Genomic DNA, 8,287 nt, shown 5'->3' on the forward strand with positions numbered 1-8,287 from the left:
CCTCTCCCCCAGTCCCACGATAGTTCCTAAGGGCTGCACAGCACTGACTAGCTTAAATATATTAGAAACTCGGCCGAGAAAAGAGTCCAGTGTTGCCCCTTGCCCCTCTAGCCTGCCTCTGGCCTTTCCTCCTTCCCACATAAAGCCTTCCCAAGCCTAGTCTCTGGGAGTTTTACCCACGTTTTCACAGAAACCTTGTTTTTCCTAGCTTCCCCTATCAGACTTGAGATTGTCTTTACTCTCTCCTCTATCGGAGATAAATGTAATTTTTTTCAGTGTAGGTTGCCTAAACCCAGCTTTATCTTAATCGGTAGCCTGTGCACCTGTCTCCCACTTTCTGCTTATTTCTCTTTGTACTGCCTTTGTATTTTCTGTTGGGCCACCCAGTTCCTTTTTGTCTGCCCCCCTCAACACCGGTGGGCCTGGCTCCTCGGCTACTGTAGTGGTAGAATGCTTCATCACTAATTGTCAGACCATCTGAGAGGGAGGGGTGAGTTCTCATCTGCCATAGTGGTCTGGGATTCCAGGATTTAGGAGGCTGTCAGGAGAATTATGAACTTGAGAATACCTTGGGCTACACAGTGAGACCCTGTCTCAAAACAAAAACAAAGGCTGACCGGGCAGTGATGGTGCATGCCTTTAATCCCAGCACTCAGAAGGCAGAGGCAAGGGGATCTCTGTGAGTTCGAGGCCAGCCTGGTCTACAAGAGCTAGTTCCAGGACAGGCTCCAAAGCTACAGAGAAACCCTGTCTCGAAAAACCAAAACCAAACAAACAAAAAAACCAAAAACCAAAACAAAACAAAAAACAAAACCTGGGTGTGGTAGCACACACAGGGAACCTGAGGCAGGAGGACTCCATGTAGTTCGAAGCCAGCCTGGAACTGCAGTCCTACTACAGGACAACTGGGGTCGTCGTGAGATGGCTTAGCGGGCAAAGGCTCTTGCTGTGAAGCCTACGGGACCAGATAATAGCAGAGAACCTAGGCCTGCAAGTTGTCCTCCGACCTTCACACCTGTGGTGCAGCACATATGCACACACACAGGCGCACAAAATCAATACAGTTTTGAAAACTAATGACAAGGAACACGGGGTTCTACAACTACCATCACTCCCCGTGATGTTCTAATGGTACATACAGGTCAACATCCATTATTCAACTGTAATGTAAAATACTAAGAGTAAGTGCTAATGTAAACCATGGACTTTGGCTAGTGCTGATAGGCATCCCTGTCTATTGATGGATTGCAACAAATGTACCTGTCTTGCCCTGGATGTTGACAGTTGGAAAGGCCGTGTGTGCAGGGACACCAGCTATACAAGAAAGCTGTGTTCTGCAAATTTTACTATGAAACTAAAACTCTAGCCCCCTCCCCGCAAATCTTTGGTTTTGAGTGAGATTTTGTTTTTGTTTGTTTTTTTTTTCTGCTTTGGGTAAGGGTCTTATTGCCCTAGTCTGGTAGTTTTTGAATTTGCTATGTAACTCAGGCTGGCCTAGAACTCCGTTTGTATCCAAAGATGACTTTTAACTTTTGATCTTCTTGTCTTTACCTAGGATTACATGTGTGTCACAATGCCTGTTTTATGCTATGCTGGGGGTCAATCCCAGAGTTTTGTGAATACTGGGCAGATATTTGACCTCAATTTCTACCTCAGCTGAGTTACAGCCCTAGCCCAGAAGGTTTTTTGTTGTTGTTGTTGTTGTTATTTGTTTCTTTTTGTTTTGTTTTGGTTTGGTTTTTCAAGACAGGGTTTTTCTGTAGCTTAGGAGCCTGTCCTGGAACTAGCTCTTGTAGTTCTTCAACTCACAGAGATCCACCTACCTCTGCCTCCCAAGTGCTGGGATTAAAGGCGTGTGCCACCACCACACAGCAGGAAGATTTTATTTCAGTTTTTACAGTGCTGGGACTTAAACCCGAGGCTTACACACGCTAAGTGCTATATAACTGAACGGCACCCTCTTCGTTTTATATATTTTTCTGATTGCATAGGTATAAATAGGTCAGTCATGGAAACACAGGTCTTTAATTTCAGTACTCAGGAGGCTAATAGGAGACAACCGTGTTCAAGGTCAACCTATTACCTATTAAGAGCATTTCTCAGACCTGGTAGTGGTGGTGCGCACTTTTAATCCCAGCACTCGGGAGGCAGAGGCAGGCGGATCTCTGTGAGTTCAAGGCCAGCCTGGTCTATAGAACAAGTTCCAGGACAGGCTCCAAAGCTACAGAGAAACCCTGTCTCAAAACAAAACAAACAAAAAAACCCCAGCATTTCTCAGCCAGGCCTCTTAGTGCAGATGATAAACTAGGCTACTCAGGAGATTGAGACAGGCCTGTCTGGGCTGCAAAGTAAAATTCAAGGCTGGTGGTACACGCCTTTAATCCCAGCACTTGGGTTGGGGGTAAAGGTAGATCTCTGTGAGTTCAAGACCTGGATAGTCTACATACTGAGTTCCAGATCTGTCTGTGCTACAAAGTGATATCCTTTCTCAAAGAGATGGGTACTGTTTCAGAATGAAAGATATACACGGGTTTTTTTTTTTTGGTTTTTTGTTTGTTTTTTGTTTTTTGAGACAAGGTTTCTCTGTAGCTTTGGTGCCTGTCCTGGAACTAGCTCTTGTAGATCAGGTTGGCCTCGAACTCACAGAGATCCGCCTGCCTCTGCCTCCTGAGTGCTGGGATTAAAGGCGTGTGCCACCACTGCCCAGCTTTCAGAATAAAAGATAAAAAAGAGGATTTGGGGATAGAATTGTAGAGCACTTGCCTTGCATTCTGCTAGGAGTTGTAGCTCATGATACTCATAGCACTTGGAGGAAGAGGCAGGCAAATCCCTGAGTTCCAGGCCAGCTTGGTAGAAAGTGAGTTCCATGACATCCATAACTATGTAGAGATACTGCCTCATAAGCCACAAAAGCACACATGCACACACACACACACACACACACACACACACACACACACACACACAATCTCCTCAGTGCTGCAATAAATAAATAAAACCACATCTCACCTATCTATCTATCTATCTATCTATCTATCTATCTATCTATCTATCTATCTATCTATCTAATCTATAAATGTTCACTCCTTCACTCTAAAGATTTTGGCAAGCACAGAAAGCTTTAAGAAAGAGAGCCGGGTGCTCGCTTCGGCAGCACATATACTAAAATTGGAACGATACAGAGAATATTAGCATGGCCCCTGCGCAAGGATGACACGCAAATTCGTGAAGCGTTCCATATTTTATTAAAAAAAAAAAAGAAAGAGAGCCGGGCAGCGGTGGCACGTGTCTTTAATCCCAGCACTCAGGAGGCAGAGGCAGGTGGATCTCAGTGAGTTTGAGGTCAACCAGGTCTACAAAGTGAGTTTTCAGGAAAGTCAGGAATGTTACACAGAGAAACCTTATCTTAGAAAAAAGGAAAGGAAAGGAAAGGAAGGAAAGAAGGAAGGAAGGGAGGGAGGGAGGGAGGGAGGGAGAGAGAGAGGAAGGAAGGAAGGAAAGTAGGAAGGAAGGAATAAGTGAGCCAGATGGTGGTGGTGTGTGCCTTTAATGCCAGCACTTGGGAGGCAGAGGCAGGTCGATCTCCAGGTTTGAGGCCACCCTGGTCTCCATAATAAGTTCCAGTATAGTCAGGGCTACAGAGAGAACCCCTGTCTCAAAAGAAAAAAAAAAAAAACAGCGAGGTGGCACACAGCTTTAATCTCAGTATTTAGAAGGCAGAGACAGGTGAATCTTCAAGTTTAAGGCCAGTCTGATCTACAGAATGAGTTTGAAGTCAGCCAAGGCTTCACAGAGAGACCCCATCTTGAAAACAAACAAACAAACAAAACAAAACAAACCAGGGGCTGGAGAGATGGCTTAGAGGTTAAGAGCACTGGCTGCTCTTCCAGAGGTCCTGAGTTCAATTCCCAGCAACCACATGGTGGCTCACACCCCTCTGTAATGGGATCTGCTGCCCTCTTCTGGCCTTCAGGCAGACAGGCAGACAGAACACTGTATATACATAATAAATAAATAAAATCCTTTAAAAAAAAACAAGCTTTGGAGAGATGGCCCAGAAAAAACAAGGGTTGGATAGATGGCCCAGAGGTTAAGAGCACTTGCTGCTCTTCCAGAGGTCCTGAGTTCAATTCCCAGCACCCACATGGTGCTCACAACCATCTAAATGAGATCTGGTGCCCTCTTCTAGTCTGCAGGCATATATGCAGGCATATCACTATATACACAATAAATAAATAAATCTTAAAACAAAAACAAACAAACAAACAGAGCCAGCAATATGACTCAGCAAGTAAAGGTACGTGCTGCCAACCCTGATGACCTAAATTTGATCCCTGGAACTCACATGGTAGAAGGAGAAAATTGACTTCAGACAATTGTCCTTTGATCTCCACATCCATACCATGCTTGCCCACACAAAAGTAAAAAGCTACAAAGAATATGGTAATTCTTTTATTTCACTTTTTTTTATTTATTCTCATTTATTTATTATGTATACAATATTCTGTCTGTATGCCTGAAGGCCAGAAGAGGGCGCCAGACCTCTTTACAGATGGTTGTGAGCCACCATGTGGTTGCCGGGAATTGAACTCAGGACCTTTGGAAGAGCAGGCAATGCTCTTAACCACTGAGCCATCTCTCCAGCCCCCTATTTCACTTTTTTTTTTGGTTCACTTTTTTTTTTAGTAGACCAGGCTGTCCTCAAACTCTTAGGGATCCTCCTGCCTCTGCCTCCCAGGTGCTGGGATTAAAGGTGTGCACCACCACTGCTCGGCCTATTTGCACTTTTGACACTGGGTATCAAACCTAGAGACTTTTTATCTGGGAAGCACTTGCTCTGCAATGAGTTACCAGAGGCTCTTGTTGTTGGGACATTTCTCTTAACCTCCGAGCCATCTCTCCAGCCCCCTGTTTTGATTTTTTGAGACAGGGTTTCTCAGTGTCACTCTGGCTGTCCTGGAACTCACTCTGTAAATCAGGTGGCCTCAAACTCATCAGTTGCCTGTAGAATGCTACCTTCATGCAGTACCTGCAGAGACCATAAGGGGGCACCATATACCCTTGGAACTGGAGTTGTAGGTGGTTGTGAACCATAACTGAGTGCTGGGACTCAAATCCAGGTCCTCTTCAAGAACAATCAGTGCTATGTCTTACCCACTGAGCTATGTCTCCATTTGCAATATTAATTTATGTGTGTATGTGGGGGACATTCATGTGCCACTGTGAATAGAGGACAACCTGTGGGAATCTGTTCTCATTTCTTCTCAGTTCTAGGGATCAAACTCAGGTTAAAAGGCTTGACAGCAGACACCTTGACTCACTGAGTCACCTTGACAACCATGGTCTCAAACTCTCCATCCTACTGCCTTAGCATCTCTAGTTCTGGGATTATAGGCGTATGGAATGATATACTAGCAATATGGGACTAAAATTAACTTCATTAAAATGAACTAGAAATTGGATGTGGTGGTGCAGGCCAAGCCAGGAGGATGGAGAGTATGATGCCAGACTGGGCTACATAGTGAGACTGTGTCTTACCCCTACTCTCCAAAGAGAAAAGTTCTAGTAGATCACTTCCTATATGGCAAGACAGCTAAATAAGCCAGTTAACATAGGCCTGTAGTCTCAGGTACTCAGGAGGCTGAGGCAAGAAGGGCTAGAGTCTAGCATATGCAACATAGACTGTCTTTTCTTTTTTCTTTTTCTTTCTTTCTTTTCTTTTTCTTTTCTTTTTTTTCGAGATAGGGTTTCTCTGTAGCTTTGGATCCTGCCCTGGAACTAGGTTGGCCTCGAACTCACAGAGATCCGCCCGCCACTGCCTCCCGAGTGCTGGGATTAAAGGTGTGCGCCACCACTGCCTGGCTTTTCTGAAGAAATTTTCTGTGACTAGAGGATGGCTCAATGGTGAAGAGAATTTCCTGTTCTCCTGTAGGACCCAAGTTTGGTTCCCAACATCCAAATGGGGCAGCTTACAACTACCTATAATTCCATGTGGCATAGACCACATACAATAAGTAATTTTTCTATTATTTATGTATTTGATGTATATATGTATTTATATATGTGGGTGTGCACATGCCACAGCACATGTGTGGAGGTCAGAGGACAACGTGAAGAAGTTGGTTCTCCCATTCCACCTTGTGGGTCGTGGGATTGAACTCAAGTTGTCAGGATAGTAGAGTGCCTTTACCTGCGAAGTTATCTTACTGGCCCTGACTTTTTGTTTTGTTGTTGTTGTTGTTGTTTTGAGAATGCCTTGCTATGTAGCCCTGCCTGGCCTGGAATTGACTCTGTAGACCAGACTGGCCTCAAACTCACAGAGATCCTCCTGCCTCTGCCTCCTGAATAAAAACTCAAATTAAAGACATGAGCCACCAAACCCAGCTTTTTTAAAAAAAATCAAAACAAAAAAAAAAACAAACCAAAGAAATCCAGTTTCATTCTGTAGCCTGATCTAGCCTCACACTGAAGTGCTAAGATTACAGGTGAGCACTACTAGCATGCCTGGCTTTGCTAACGTTGATTTTGTTTCTAAGCCTGGATTTCTCTGTGTAGCCCTGGCTGTCCTGCAACTCACTCTGTAGACCAGGCTGGTTCTGAACTCACAATTCTACCTGCCTCTTCCTCTTCCTCCTGAGTGCTAAGATTAAAGGCATGCAACACTGTTAAAGTATTTTTTAAATATCTGTTTTTTTTATTAAGTTTTGTTTGTGTGTGTTTTCACCTGAGTTTTTTATTTGTTTGTTGATGAGACAGGGTTTCTTTGTGTAGCCCTGGCTATCTTTAAACTTGCTCTGTAGACAAGGCTGGCCTCAAACTCACAGAAAATGGGATCACACCCTTGATCCCAGCACTGCCTCCCAAGTGCAGGGATCAAAGGTGTGGGCCACCCCACCTACATGATGAGCTATGCCTGAGTGTATGTATGTTGTTCATCACAAGCGTGCAGGAGCCCGAAGAAGTCAGAAAAGATGTTAGATCTCCTGGAACTGGAGTCACAAATAGTTGTGAGCTGCCATGTGTGTGCACGGAAGGGAACCAGGTTATCTGCAAGAGCAGTCAGTGCTCTTCACTCTGAAGCCATCTTTCCAGCCCCTGTGTTATGTTTTTTCCACACACACAAAAAAAAATCGTGGTTTAGAAAATTGGCACTTCGGAGGAAAGAAGGAGGGGGGAGGTATAGATCAATTAAAAACAATAAACTAATAAAAAAGGAAAATCTGGCACTTCAAGGATGGCTCAGAGGTTAAGAGCACTGTCTGCTCTTTAGAGGACCTGGGTTGGGTTCCTTGACCTACATGGTGGCTCACAACTATCTGTAACTCCAGTTCTAGGGGATCCACTGTCTTCTGTCCTCCTTGGGCACTGCATAGAGATGGCGAACTTACATACATGCCGGCAAAACACACACACACACACACACACACACACACAAAATAGAAATAAACCTTTTGTTGTTTATTCTTTCACTTTACGTATGACTTCTCTCATTTTATGTATATGGCTGTGCAACAACTATATGCATGCAGTGCCCACAGAAGCCAGAAGAGGGCGTCAGATACAGACAGTTGGCAGCCACCAATGCGTGCTGGAATAGGTACTCTAGTCCTCTGGAAGGGTAGCCAGTATTCTTAACTGCTGAGCCATTTCTCCAGACCCCAATAAATCTTTTTTAAAAACAGAAAGTCTCAGCTTAGAAAAGTATATCCATCTTTTAAATTATACATACATATACATGTGTATGTAGTTTTGTGTGACTGTGTGTCGAGACAGAGTCTTGTCTTCTGCACTGGATGGCCTGATCCTCACTATGTAGACCGGGTCACTTCCTGGGTGATCCTCCTTTCCCAGCTTCCTGAGTGCAGGTATTAAAGGCATACTAATTTCCCTTTGACTGGAACAGTCATACACAGAAGGCAGCTGTCAGAATTGGGTAGTGGGTATAGGAGAGTAGTAGAAAGGGTGAGACTTCTTTTTGTACTGTGGAGCATTGTTTGACTTTTTTCCCCCCACACGAGTAGGAATTCATTTTCTTTTTTCATAATACATGTGTTATTTTTTCTCTCAGAGTTTGGGAACCACTGGGCTAAATATACCCAATATATAGTAGCTAGTAGCCATATGTTGACACACACACACACACAGCGGGGTGGTATAGAATATGGCTAATCTCTACCGTATTGAACGGTGCTGCAGAACCTTTCCAGCATTGGAAGAAGTCTTGTTAGACAACCCAGGTCTGGATCATCGTTCCCATGTAAGGTAGGTAGTACCTGCTTGGACAATC

General features: G+C 44.3%; 1 non-coding gene across 1 annotated transcript; it reads left to right on the top strand.

The window, feature by feature from the left end:
* Nucleotides 1-3,138: 3,138 nt before the first annotated feature.
* Nucleotides 3,139-3,245, top strand: LOC121444971. Its single transcript, XR_005973845.1, has one exon. It is a non-coding gene; the product is annotated as a U6 spliceosomal RNA (small nuclear RNA).
* Nucleotides 3,246-8,287: the final 5,042 nt, after the last annotated feature.

This window comes from Microtus oregoni, unplaced genomic scaffold (genome assembly GCF_018167655.1).
Source record: "Microtus oregoni isolate MIOR12 unplaced genomic scaffold, Mior012 000150F_ref0000365, whole genome shotgun sequence".
NCBI lineage: Eukaryota > Metazoa > Chordata > Mammalia > Rodentia > Cricetidae > Microtus > Microtus oregoni.